Here is a 15,029-nt window from a genome sequence, read left to right as displayed (position 1 = left end):
AATCAATTGAAATTTAATAACACTAGACTTATTTTGAAAATAAATTAGCCTTACTGTGATTTTCTTTGGTAAAAATAGGGGTGATTACAGAGAAAAAAATATTTCAGAATAAAAGTACAGTGCACCTATTATTAGATTCTAGTCCTATTCATTGTTTTTGAGGTTTTATTATCTACCTGTAAACTAAGCTGGATTCTGAATTTTTCTAGTTTCCTCCAATATTTGGCTGTGGGTCTCCAAATTAACATTTCCAATATTCTCTCACCTTTCTGACTTGGCGTCACTAAGAACAAAATCTACCATTTTCCCAAAACCCCGCAAGTTGTTACTGGACAACTTAACATAAACTTAAGAGAAATAACCATAGTAGCTCACATGTGGCCGTCCTTCATTCCTCTTGCCTGTGGGCCACTCAGACATCACTGGAGTCATGAAAACTGCAAAAGATGCTTGAGTCCAACATTTAGAATTCTTTCTGACCAGCCACCCTCTGAATTCAGTAACTGGTTTAAAATTTGCTCTAATGAGTAATCTTTGTTTTTCTCTTGTTTTCATATAAATACCTCTTATTAAATAACAGTGTGCTTGCACTATGTAGGCCTAACTTTGGTGGGAGCCCACTTGTACTACCACCTCCTGAAATGAGACACAAGTTTACCTGAACTGACTTATTCTTAGTACTAAGTGACTGATTCAATAAGGTGTGGGACAGTGTACTCCAGTGTATTTTTTTTTTCTGCTTGTTTCAATTTATGTTTTTCTGTCTTTTGCCCATCTTTGATCTTGCAACTTGCAACCCAAATCTTTCCATAGCTACCAACCCTACTTTTATTTTGCGAAGTTTTATATAAATAAAGTTTCAATGGCGGGACTATGAAAGACTAGAATACATCACCCCAAAATATAAAGAATTGTTGAGCTGAAGGCAATTAAGAAGGAGATATAGGAAAGCTCTCTGTCTTCTCTCTATTTGCTTAAAAGCAGGACATAGATTTACGAAGACAAAAGGTGTTATTTTCCCTCGAATACACACAATTTATAGGCTTAGGGATGATGCCAGAGAAATCCACATTAACAAGCTTTACTAACTAAACTTTCTCTGTTAGTCTTCCCGAAGCTGCTGTCCCTAGAGACTCCAAGTCCTTTTCCTTTGTCTTTTTACTTTTCTAAAAATTTGCTGTTCTTTGTTGAAGATGTTATATAAGCTGGAATTCAAAGCTACACTTTGAGAACTTATTCCCTGGGTGTCGCCCATTTATATATGAAATATACATGTTAACAAACTTCTGTTTGTTTTTCTCTTGTTAATCTGTCATAATGAGTCTGTTCCAACTAAGAACGTATGGGGGTTATTATTCCTTTCCCTACAGTTTAAAATCTGCTTAATTACTGAGATATTTTTGATAACAGACTGTCACAAGTTGGCCTTGGTCTTTCCAGATGCCATAGTTTTCCAAATAGACCAGGCATTTTTAAACAGCTGTGACTTTGCTCATGCTCTCCCAGCTGCTTGAAACATCTTTCTTTCTGAAGATGAATCCTCCACTTCCTTGCTGATTAAATTCTTCACTTCCTTGAATCCTTCACTTCATTGAATCCTTCCTTCACTTCATTGGTCCCTGTCTCCTCCTATCCCCCGCCAATTTTTTTTTATTTATTATACTTTAAGTTCTAGGGTACATGTGCACAACGTGCAAGTTTGTTACATATGTATACATGTGCCATGTTGGTGTGCTGCACCCATTAACTCGTCATTTACATTAGGTATATCTCCTAATGCTGTCCCTCCCCCCTGCCCCCACCCCATGACAGGCCCCTGTGTGTGATGTTCCCCTTCCTGTGTCCAAGTGTTCTCATTGTTCAATTCCCACCTATGAGTGAGAACATGTGCTGTTTTGTTTTCTGTCCTTGTGATAGTTTGCTCAGAATGATGGTTTCCAGTTTCATCCATGTCCTTACAAAGGACATGAACTCATCATTTTTTATGGCTGCATAGTATTCCATGGTGTATATGTGCCACATTTTCTTAATCCAATCTATCATTGATGGATATTTGTGTTGGTTCCAAGTCTTTGCTATTGTGAATAGTGCCGCAATAAACATATGTGTGCATGTGTCTTTATAGCAGCATGATTTATAATCCTTTGGGTATGTACCCAGTAATGGCATGGCTGGGTCAAATGGTATTCCTAGTTCTAGATCCTTAAGGAATTGCCACACTGACTTCCACAATGGTTGAATTAGTTTACAGTCCCACCAACAGTGTAAAAGTGTTCCTATTTCTCCACATCCTCTCCAGCACCTGTTGTGTCCTGACTTTTTAATGATGGCCATTCTAACTGGTGTAAGATGGTATCTCATTGTGGTTTTGATTTGCATTTCTCTGATGGCCAGAGATGATGAGTATTTTTTCATGTGTCTGTTGGCTGCATTAATGTCTTCTTTTGAGAAGTGTCCATATCCTTCACTCACTTTTTGATGGGGTTGTTTTTTTCTTGTAAATTTGTTTGAGTTCTTTGTAGATTCTATTAACCCTTTGTCAGATGAGTAGATTGCAAGAATTTTTTCCCATTCTGTAGGTTGCCTGTTCACTCTGATGGTGGTTTCTTTTGCTGTGCAGAAGCTCTTTAGTTTAATTAGATGCCAATTTTTAACGTCTCTCAATTTGCTATGATTCTCACAATGAATAGCATAGCATCATCAAATTAGTGGCACTTTTTTCTTAGTGGTATATAAAATAATGGGTTATGTTATAATTGATGAAAATTTAGATCTGATGAAATACAGTATATGAATCTGCAAGTCAATGTGTTATCCAAGTGGAAATGTACAATAAGCAGTTGGAAATGATGATCTGGGTCTTTGGAGAGGTGAAGGTATAAAATATATTCACTCCGTTCCAGCATTCTCCAAAGTCTCAATCCTTTCCAGGATCAACTCTAAGGCCCAAAAGCATGCTACTGAAACAGCAAGTAAACTAAATATTGATGAAGAAACAGTGATATAGCAACTGGCACATCATTGCTGATCTTAGACAGGCCTCAAGAAGAGGAAGCAGGAATTTTAGCCAGATCTTTCAAGGAAATGAAGGCATAGAGGGAAAGAGGAAAGTTGCTAGAGGAGTTTGTAAGTTTTAAGAATACTTTTAAAATAGTGAAAGATCTTGAACATGTTTGTAACTTAAGGTAAAAGTACCAATTAAGAAGAGGTTAAATATACTAGAGAGAGTTGAATATTGACCCCTGAGGGAATAGGAGGGGCTGAAGGGTTGGGAGGTGAGAGGAATTGTCAGTGGGTGAGTGGAAAGAGGCATTTTCTGCAGGGTGGCTTCAATTTTCTCTTTGAAGTAAGAGGCAAGGTTATTTGCAGACAATGGAGCCATGTGGCTGGAAGGGAGTGTGAGGAAAGTGAAATCTGGGCAAGGGGTTAGGGCATATACTGATTCACATAGATGGCTCAGCCGATGTTGGAACTGGAACAATAAATCTACAAGTGTGCTTGTCCATGCCTTTTGAGACAGTCTCTAGATCAGTGAGGGTAAAGAAGGTCTATGGCTGGAAAGCCAAAAATAAATAAATAAATTAATTAATTAATTAAAAAAAGGAGGCCTTGATTAAAGTTGTCTCAATCTTTTTCACTTTTAAGAACTTAACATGATACTTGACACACAGGAGGCACCCAGTAAGTATCTACTCAGTGACATTGTTGAGAGAACATATTGGAAGGTAGGGCAATTTAGGGAATGGCTGTTCTCATATTTCTATCATATTGTTTAGAGAAAAAAACCACTTCTCATTGATAATTGCTTTACATATTAGTAAAAGTATTTTATATTTCACAGGTGATTTTTTTTGCATAGGTAAGCATTTTAATCAAGCTTTTCATCTGTAACAAAAGTGTTTGGTCTCACTTTTATTAACAGCTTTATTGTTTATATATCATAAAATTTACTCACTTTAAGTGTACAGTTTAACAGTTTTTAAGTAAATTTACAAGTTGTGTAACCGTCACCAAAATCCAATTTTAGACTCTTTCTCTCACCCTGAAAATATTCCTCATGCTTCTTTGCAGACAATTCCTGCTCCCATTCTGAGCTCCAGACCTGCTTTTTTATTACTATAGATTTTTATTTTCTGGACATTTCATATATGTGGAATAATATAACGTGTGATCTTTTGCATGTGGCTTATTTCATTTAGCACAGTGTTTTTGAGGTTCTTTCATATTGTAGCATTTATGAGTAGTTCATTCCTTTTTATTGCTTAATAATATTCCATTGTCTGGAGCAACCACATATTTTTTATCCATTTACCAGTTCACGTGCATCTGGATAATTTTTACATTTTGGTTCTTATGAATACCGCTGTTATGAGCATTCACATATCGGTATTTGTGGGATATATATTTTCATTTCTCTTGGGTTGATATAGAATAATTTCTTGACCAAACTATGGATTTGTGTCTCAAGAGTGGAATGTTGTTCTGTAGACACTTTTGTAATTTTCTTTTTACATGGTGTAATATTGAAACCTTGAGTTATGTACCTAAACATTGAAATACTAATGACTATATGAATATGAGAAAAGCATCTATAAAATTGTTAAAATTTACTTGGCATCTGGTACAATTTACTGTCATTCACTAGTAACTACTAGTCTTTCCATCTGGAATAAAAATGACATATACATTATATTTACTACTCTGCTAATACCACCAAAAAGCCTAGCAATTGTCATTTCCAGACTATCTGCTGTGAGGAGAGCTAGCAATCTAATTCTTTAAAACTGATTCTTTGAATATATCATTTCAACCCCTCCCTTTTAAGGGCATTTCAACCTTTGAAAAGTAGCATTTAGGTTGCTCCTGAGAGAGGCCAAGAGAAAAAAGTAATTTGTTTTAAAACCTTTTCAAACCCAGAGCAACGTGCAGGAGGATACCTTACTAATTTACCAGAGATGCTAAAAGATTGAAAGACTTCCCTTGCTTTGATTTGCTCTGCTCCCTGGTTTCCTACACTGGAGAAATCTGGAGTGGAGTTCTACATTTGCCACTTTTAACAGTATCAATAGGAAAAATGTGATGAGGAGGAATGTGAAAATCAGCACTTCTCAGGACATTCCTGCTAAATTAGTAGTGATAAGGATTAAGACTTAGAATATGGTCTTCATTCACTCATTCATTCATTCAATTCACTAAACTAGACTCTTACGAATTCTAAATATATTTATGTGATACCTTTCATGTGCCAGGCGCTAAGCTAGGCATGTAGATTATGGGTGTGAACAGCAGTTCAAGTTGTACACAGCAAAGAAAGAAGGTATGTAGCAGATGGTTTTCCCAACTAATTAAAAAAAATGTTAATTTGTTTTAGAAGAAGTAGCTGGCAACTTTTGGTTACTGGATTTAAAGATCATTAGGGCTTTTCTTCAGCTCCTTGATAGAATAGCTTGGTTGGCCTTTTCTTTTTTTTTTTTTTTTCTGAATCATCTGTGGGTTTGGTATTTAGCAGGTTCTAAGACCAAGAAAAATATGACCAAGGACAAGAAGAATCATTCTGTAAGGTGAAAATCCCAAGACCTCCAAGATGAGGTCTTCTGGATCCTACATGTTTTGTTGAAATTTAACATAAGGAAATCTATATAAATATTGTTCAAAAAACACAAAGCTAATTACAAGTACTTCATTTGGAATAAAAATACTGTGCTGTGTCCTAGTCATTTGTGCACATTTACTGCCACTACTGATCTTGTACAACGTGCTTAGTGTTTGTTTCAGTTCAATGTAGCATGATACATCCTTAGTTAAAAATATCTGCTCTCTTGGGTAACAGATTCTCAGATAAAGCATGATTTGGTGTTTAAATTCAAACTTTCCTACATCAAAATGATCAATCATCAGGTGACATCCACGGAGTGAAACTTCTTACACATTAGAAAAATGCTATGCCTAGAAACTAGTGATGTTATCATCCAAGATAAAAGCCATTTTTAACATATGTATTACCAAGTTACACTTAACATACCAAATTCTAGCTCTAAGCGGTATGGAGTTGTCCAGTGACCCTAAAAAACATATCACCACAGTCTAACATCTATACATTTTCCAAAGTGTGGACATCCATAATCCTGGTTGAGCTACAGCAAGATCACCCTGTTTCTTTCTAGACTTTTCTTATATAACATTAACAAAACAGTGAGTTGCCAGTAACAACTAATGTTAAATTCGGAAGTGCACATTAGAGACTCCTTATCTGTCAGTGCAATAGATTTAAATAGATAGAGCTTTGTTTAGTACTAAAATATCAGAATGGAAACACAGCTATGTTCATTGTCTGCCAGGATTAGGATCAGAGATGATCTGAGTTCCATAAACATGCCCCCACTACTGTGGGCCCACTGGAGAAAGTGGAGAATTTGAATACCAAAGGAAACAGGCCCAAAGGTACACTCAGCTGCCTGTTTCCTCCTGCTGCTGTGCATATGCTGATGGTGGCCAGGTGGAGGACTTGGCTAGCCCAGTGAACTGCTTCTTTCTGGAGGAATAAGCAAATAGTGCAGCAACAATGCGCTGCCCCTAGATACAAATTAAACAGCACTAAAGTGCACTTAGAAGAAATTAACAAAGCTGTAGAATGGAAAGTGACTTTAAAAAATTCATTCTCTTTTTATTTCAGTTTTACGATTAATGGGAAATGAATAAATGAAAAGACCAAGGAGAGAGGGAAATAGTAAGGGATTATTACCACAACACAAAGCTTTTATAGATATTATATTTGAATGAGCCAAATAAAATAGATGGATTTTTAATCATTTTCTTTTAAAGATCCCTATTACTTCTTAAAAAGTTATTTCGGAAATCCCCAGGCTAAGTCAACGTACTTCAAATTTTAACGTAAAGAAATCACAAAATTTTAATTTATTCCCCCTATAGGAACAATGCTATAGCTATCTTCATGTTCTCCAGGTGGATGTGATTTTTCTTTACGCTATATCAAGGCAGATGTCATGGTCTTAAGCATAACAGGAGCTGCTTACACTTGACATTAAAGTAATACTTCCACTATGGTGTGTGAAAAATACCACAGCATTAGCTCATCATTGGTATGTATTGCACCAAATAGAAGAAGAAAAAATAGATTTCTAAACAGGTAAAAGACATTACACATCATACAAAATTCAACCATATTTTCTTCTTAGAGTTCAAAGTATTATCTGGCCAGTTGCTTGGATCAGCTCAAGGCCATCACCATATTATTGATTGAGAACTTACTCTGTGTCAGGCTGGGTACTAGCAACTTAACATGTGTTGTCTAACTTGGTTTTCATGATTGCTCTATGAATTACCCCATATTACATTTGAAGAAACTGAGGCTTAGAGAAAAATATAATGACTGCTTATGGTCACACGTTTGGTTAGCGAAGCCAAGATTTGCATCATACGGCATGTTTATTTGCACTTGAAACAATCAGCAGGGAGAGCTAGGTAGCTTGGAAACAGGTGAGTCACCTGAAAAAGCCTGTGGACTGAGGTGTGGCTTCCATACAGATACTTCTGTACACTTCCTGATCAGCCCTTCCTCACGATAAATTATGACTATCAAAGTAACACAAAATGCTTCATGTCAGAGTATTGAAATAATTGGAGTGGATCTCATTTTCTTTGGCTAGACAGCATAATATTAAGTGCTTTTCCCCAACTGGCATTTTTATAAATTATCATTATTTTTTTCCAGACAATTTATTACCCAGGTGGCTGTTTTTTATGGCAAAATTAGCTCACATGGTCGTACACACAATTATATTAGATGTTGTTACATTGGCTTTACTGAAATGAAAGACTTAACATTTAATGAATTCCCTTTCCTTATTGGTAAGCCTAATCCAGCACAATTTAAAAATAAATTTCATTTATGAATCTTTTGTTTTCCTATTGTTTCCATATTTATTCAGTATTTTTCTTCATCTACTTACTGGGAAATTTATTTTATTTTTATGTTTTAGAGACAGAGTCTTGCTCTGTCACCCAGGCTGGAGTGCAGTGGCATGATCTTGGCTCACTGCAACCTCTGCCTCCCTGGTTCAAGCAATTGCCCTGCCTCAGCCTCCCGAGTAGCTGGGATTACAGGTGCACGCCACCACACTTGGCTAATTTTTTTGTATTTTTAGTAGTGATGGGGTTTCACCATGTTGGCCAGACTGGTCTTGACCTCCCGACCTCAGGCAATCTGCCCGCCTCGGCCTCCCAAAGTGCTGGGATTTGTCTGGCCTTTACTGGGGAATTTAATGGTCTTCTGGATTACCCAGTGGCAGCCCCAAGAGATCAAGCAGATAATTCATGGCCTCTAAGAGCATAATCATACAAGTATTTTGTTTGTTTGGTTGGTTGTTTTGAGACAGAGTCTCACTCTTTCTCCCAGGCTGGAGGGCAGTGGCACGATCTTGGCTCACTGCAACCTCCGCCTCCCGAGTTCAAGTGATTCTCCTGCCTCAGCCTCCTGAGTAACTGGGATTACAGGCACCTGCCACCACACCCGGCTAATTTTTTTTAATTTTTAGTAGAAATGGGGTTTCACCATCTTGGCCAGGCTGGTCTCGAACTCCTGACCTCGTGATCCACCCACCTCGGCCTCCCAAAGTGCTGGGACTACAGGCATGAGCCACCACACCTGGCCTAATAATACAAGTTTTATCTAGAATATTATTTGAGCAGGAGGGTGGTAAATGAGTGTGGTATTATGACATTTTTCAATGCCAATGTATGGTTGTGTATTTGAGGTATGTGGAGAACAATTTTAAATGCTTGCACTTTTTTATAATCTTGATGGCCTATAAATATTTTTAGGGTTTTGTTAATGATAATAACTTCTATTAAGATATGAGATTAACTAACGGAACCTTAATCTACAGAAAGAACTTGATATTTATGTGATAAAAATGACTGCAAATATTCTACTTTGATGATTAGGTAATTTTACTGACTGTATTATATTGACTAAGGTAAACAGACAATTGCCCACTTTTATCCTGAGCTGTAAAAACTGCTTTCTTTTTTTTACTTATGACAAAGGGCCTGGCTTGGAGCAAGGTGAATCCCTCCTATACCTTGTCTGCATTTCTTGGTGCATTTCCCTCTTTGCTCAAACTTCTACTGTGTGCTATGGACAGACTCATTCAAGGGCTTGCCCTGATGGAGCTGCTCATGTGCTAAGTGTATTGAGAAATGAATTGTGGAAAGGGAGGAAAAGAAATGAAGTGAAGGAAAAGAAGGGAAGGAATTTGGAAGAGAATAATGAAAAAAGACGAATTCAAAGAGAACAAATATAGATAAAACTGAAGGAAAAAAGAATATAGGTAAAGGGATTATGAGTGATTCAGGAAAAGTCTGGGGACAGGGAAGAAGAGAGTGCCATAGAAACATTTTCCTGTAGCTTTCCTCGTCTAAAGCAGGGTTTTCTTAGGGGAAAAAATCTTAGGGGTCCATGAGTTGGCATTTGAAAAAATTGCATCCTTACTTTCTCTCAAAATTTGTCATCTCCCTCAACTATAAATATAGGCTACAAACTTCTGTAGTATTAGCAACACCCATGACTGGGTCTCTAATAGAAACAAAAAATATTTTCATATTACAATGCAATGGTTGCAAATACATGGAAAATTACTTACACTTACAACTACTTTGAAGTTGCCACTGATCTTAATTGATGCTTCAAAAAGAAGTACCTATATTATTATATCATACATTTGTTTTAAAGTATTTGCTAACTGTATTTCAATATAATCAGTTTCCTTTCCTATCCTATAAATTTTATTTCATGCATTTAAAAATATTCTGAGAAGGGGTTAATAGATGTCAACAGATAGTATGACAAAAAAAGCAACCTCTACTGGACAGCAACCCTTCCCACATGAATGGCTTACAGTGTGTCTGAGGTATTTATGCTCTCGGTCCTCAGTGGGGGAGGCCCTGAGGCCCTGACCTCAAGCCAACTTGTCTGTGCAAACATAAACTTCATGTGTTCTATGACAAAAGAAAGCTTAGGCAAACTGTTAGGTTACTAGTGGTTTGACTTTTAAAATATTGGTCTTCTAAAGACACCACATTAAAAAAATTATTGCATATATGATATCTTTTAGGGAGAGAGAAGCTTTATTACAGAGAAGGAGAAGAACTTAGAGGAATAAGAAACTCTAGGAGGCTTGAGAGTTCCTTAGGGAAAGCCCTTTTGAAAAGAACAAGATCACTCACTGGCCAGGGAAAATGAAGTTCACTTAAAGGAACTCTTTTTGGCTTTTTTGTTTGAGACAGGATCTCCCTCTGTCACCCAGGCTGGAGTGCAGTGGTGTGATTATAACTCACCGTAGCATAAATCTCCAGAGCTCAAGTGATCCTCCCACCTCAGCCTCCCAAGTAGCTGGGACTACAGGTGTGCACCACCACATCTGGCTAATTTAAAACATGTATATTTTTATAGAGATGGAGTCTCATTGTGTTGCCCAGGCTGCTCTTGAACTCCTGGCCTCAAGCAATCCTTCCATCCTGGCTGCCTAAAATGTTGGGATTACAGGTGTGAACCACCATGCCCAGCCCCCCCCCCCCCTTTTTTTTGGGGACAGGAGATGATGTTACACAGATTTTTCCTAAGAAACATACTATCCCCAAGTCTCAGAGACTCCCTTTTATTTGTTTGGACATAGAGTCCCAATGACTTTGATCATGCCAACACTCATCAAACCCACATCGTTTTGTTTGTTTGTTTGTTTGTTTGTTTTGCAGATAGAGTCTTGCTCTGTCACCCAAGCTGGAGTGCAGTGGTGTGATCTTGGCTCATTGCAACCTTTGCCTCCCAGGTTCAAGCAGTTTTGTGCCCCAGCCTCCTGAGTAGCTGGGATTACAGGCATGCACCCCCAACTGTGGCTAATTTTTGTGTATGTGTGTATATATATATATATATATACACACATACATATATATGTGTGTGTATATATATATTTTCGTAGAGATAGGATTTCACCATGTTGGCCAGGCTGTTCTGGAACTCCTGGCCTCAAGTGATGTGCCTGCCTCACCCTCCCAAAGTTCTGAGATTATAGGTGTGAGCCACTGTGGCTGGCACCACATATTTTTTAATTCATGAAGTTTCATCTCATAGAGCATAACACAGTGTTTTTAAAGATAGGTAGCTAAAAAGGGCTAATTTCTTGTCAATGCCCAAAACTTCCTGTGAGAGGCTTGACTAAAACCTTTATCTTCGGTCGGGCGCGGTGGCTCACGCCTGTAATCCCAGCACTTTGGGAGGCCGAGGCGGGCGGATCACGAGGTCAGGAGATCGAGACCATCCTGGTTAACACGGTGAAACCCCGTCTCTACTAAAAATACAAAAAATTAGCCGGGTGCAGTGGCGGGCGCCTGTAGTCCCAGCTACTCGGGAGGCTGAGGCAGGAGAATGGTGTGAACCCGGGAGGCGGAGCTTGCAGTGAGCCGAGATTGCGCCACTGCACTCCGGGCTGGGCGAAAGAGCGAGACCCCGTCTCAAAAAAAAAAAAAAAAACCTTTATCTTCATGTAGTCATTTTCCCCCTCTTATATAATATATAAGGTCAAATTTTAATAAATCCATACTCTCTCTCTCTCTCTCTCTATATATATATATATATCCATACACACGTACTCTCTATATTATTTGGTAGTCTCTAGTCTAGTATGTGTTTCCATGCCAATTTATCTTTAGTTTTTGAACAATTAAATTATTAGAACAATGGGCATTGTCATTGATTGAATTAATGATGCTTTGTATAGACACCTGAAGTCTTCTCTGACTGTATTACTTGGTGTCTGAGTCCCAAACTTTGCAGTAGAAAGCTTTAAAGAAAATGGAATAATTTTCTCTTTAAGCTGTAATGAGTGACAGTAGTCCAATGACGATACAGAAAGTGTCACACTCAGATGAGCAGTACTGAGTGTAGAACAAGATCACTAACTGGCCATCAATGACATATCCTGTTTCTTGGTATCCAGGAGACTGAAAATCATTTGGTTTTCTTTATCTAGGCCACAGCTGTCTTGGGCCTCATTCCAATCATTTTGATCTGGTGAGGATTCCTCTTGGCAACATAAATGCAGTTAAGGGGGGGCTATAATGACATGGCAGTGACAGCTGAAATACATTTCCTCATTTTGATCTAGGTGAATGTTCTCAGTAGTATTGCTTGATGACCATATGCTTATCTGTCTCACACTTATAGGAGATTTTTAAAAGGGATTAAAAGGTATTATTTTTTCCTCCATTAAACTTCGGACAAAGAACAATTGTGAGCCAATGTTGGTTAATCCATCATATTATAATGTATGAAAATCAATAAAGAGAAAAATGCAAAGTACCCCTATGTGTCTACCCCTCTATCTACACAAAATTTATTCATCAGGAGAGGCAGCATCATGCAGATTTGTTAGCCTAATTATGATGTATTTCCTTTTAAACAATTTGCACACAATAATTGATCAAAAGTCTTCACAGAGCTTCCCAGAGCAATTCATTAGTTCAATAAAATAATGTGAGCAATAGTTGGAGCACATTTACTTCATAATCATTTTGTTAAGGAAAAAAAAACACAGCAGCTGCAGTTCAGTATAGATAGCCATCAGAAACAGTTAATTTATCAAAATGAATTGATCTTGGCAGTTTTCATTCTGGGGCTTAGATTGAGAAACACAATTAGAATTCAGTGCTGTGCACACAGCCAGAACAAAGTAATGTTGGCTCATTTTCCAGTAACATTATGGGTTAAACCATGGATAGACAGAAAATCCAGAATTTATCCAGCCATACAGATTAAGTCACACATCTAAGTGATCAATACATGGAATAAAAGCAATCTCTGCTCCACTTTTATAGGAAAATGACAGGTCAATACCTTCTTTTAAACCTAGACTTACAACCTTATTCCAAAACACAGAGCATCAACAGTAACAAACCACATTCAGCATACAAGGAAAACAGTATTAAAGCTGACCTTGTTACATGCCCTCTCCCAGCTCTGCCAGTGAAGTGAAATGGATTATCGCTCTGACCTCACATAGAGTTGCACTTTGGGAAAACCCTCCATCAGTGCATATAATCCTAATTTTTAAAGCATTGATCATAGCCCTGCACAGCTGCATACATTCAAAACTTTTATCCTTTTCCAATCTACACTTTTCCTTCTTAAAAACTGTGCCTTGATTCATTTGGTTTAGCAGCTGCCTTCTGATAGCACATGCCTCCCAGATACACAGATTACATCGATAACTGGCCATCTGCGCTCGACAGTCACCCGCACCAGCTCCAAATCTTTTTGGCTTCTGTTTCCAAGCTCTCAGTGGGATACTTGACCCTCAGGTGCTGGGAGGCAGTCAAAGATACAAAGAGCTCTGGATCCCACACAAGGGATGCAGAACTGAATGATTCCATGAAAGTGGCCTGAGAGTGCGACCAGTAAAAAGAAAATTTAGAGAAATTTTGTAAATACATCAAACTTATTTTCATATTACCTGCCTTGTTTAGCCTGATGGGAGGTGGATTTTCCAGGCCAATGCTTATTTGTTGTTGCCACTAAGCTTTTAAGGTCCAAATCAGGCTCCTGCTCCCACTGCCAGGAAGAATGCTCAGCTGAATATATTATTTGCTTCCAACATTTCCTCATTCTGGAGACTTTGTGGTCTGCCTTTGTTGCCTTGGGTGCCAAATGTGTTCTGTGGGGACCAATTGGAGAGCTCAGCAGAAAGACAATGAGCTCTCACATGCTAGGAAAGTCATGGTCACAGGGTTTAGGGAAAACAAACCAAACCCCAAAACCCCACAGTGAAAACGTCTTTGGTTTGCTGCTGAAGACAGGAATCAAAGGGCCATTCTTGGCCTCTGTCTGGAATACGGGGTGACTGAAAGAAATTTACTGAAGGTCCAAATCTACTCAGAAGCCCTAGGCTCTGTCTTGGCATTCTTTCTACTCCAGTTTAGACAACATTAACTCATTAAAGCTGCCACGTTTTTATGATCGATGTGTTCTTGAACCACAATGTACGGAAAATAAGTCAGTATCTGGAACGAAGACTTAGAGAGCTGATCTGTACTCTATTACTTTGCTTTCTAAGTGAGGAATAGCCATTACTCCCCCTTCATGTGCAGAAGGCAGTCTCATTAAACAAATGATTATAAGGACTAAGAGCCTAGAATGGGATTCACAGCTGGCCAGCCTCCAGGGCCAGTCTGGGTTTCCAGTCTCCCTTTTGTCCATGTTTTTAGGATAAGAAGTAAACTGAGATTGGTGACTACTGAGCAATGATGAGTTCCTGTCCTTAAAGGTGATGTCATAAAGACTATGTGATCTCAGGCTATTTTCACATTTACCCAAATCACCTGCAGTTGATTATTAACTCTTGTTGCTGATAGATTCCTCCGCTTAGGCTTTCTCCAAATTAACCTTTCCTTATGGATGTTGTTGTTCACATATTTACATGTATCAGTAATGCCCAGCAGGGGACGGCCACAGGGAGACACACCGCTTGGGACGGAGGAGCACTGAGCTGGTGGAAAGGTGCACTGAATAGCTGTGTGATGTTAACCTTTCTGAACATAGTGTGCTAAAGGTTGAGCATCTCTCATCAAAAAATCTGAAATGTGAAATGCTCCAAAATCTGAAACTTTGAGCATTGACATGATGTCACAAGTGGAAATTTCCACACCTGACCTCATGTGACGGATATCAGCCAAAATGCAGTCAAAACTTTGTTTCATGTGTAAAATTATTAAAAATATTGTGTAAAATTACCTTCAGGATATGTATATAAGGTGTATATGATACATAAATGAATTTTGTGTTTTGACCTTAGACACCCCAAGATATCTCACCGTGTATATGCAAGTATTCCAAAATTAAAAAAAAAATGGAAACCTGAAAGAGTTCTGGTCCCAAGAATTTTGAATAAGGGATATTCAACTTGTACTCTGAAAAGTGAGAGTCTTCCTTTGACAATAAAAGCCTACTTGTGACCCTT

At 38.1% G+C, this 15,029-nt stretch overlaps 1 protein-coding gene across 1 annotated transcript in view; it reads right to left on the bottom strand.

Moving 5' to 3' along the window:
- CPB1 (carboxypeptidase B1) overlaps positions 1-13,660 on the bottom strand; it is a 69,267-nt gene extending 55,607 nt beyond the window's left edge. The window contains exon 1 of the mRNA XM_032173798.2: positions 13,527-13,660. The gene's annotated coding sequence lies outside the window, so the exon portion shown is untranslated. The remainder of the gene's footprint in view (positions 1-13,526) is intronic.
- Between the last annotated feature and the right edge of the window lie 1,369 nt (positions 13,661-15,029).

Source organism: Hylobates moloch, unplaced genomic scaffold (assembly GCF_009828535.3).
Source record: "Hylobates moloch isolate HMO894 unplaced genomic scaffold, HMol_V3 SCAFFOLD_13, whole genome shotgun sequence".
Lineage (NCBI taxonomy): Eukaryota > Metazoa > Chordata > Mammalia > Primates > Hylobatidae > Hylobates > Hylobates moloch.
Note: the sequence above shows the minus strand (reverse complement) of the source record. Positions and strands in the feature narration are given on the sequence as shown.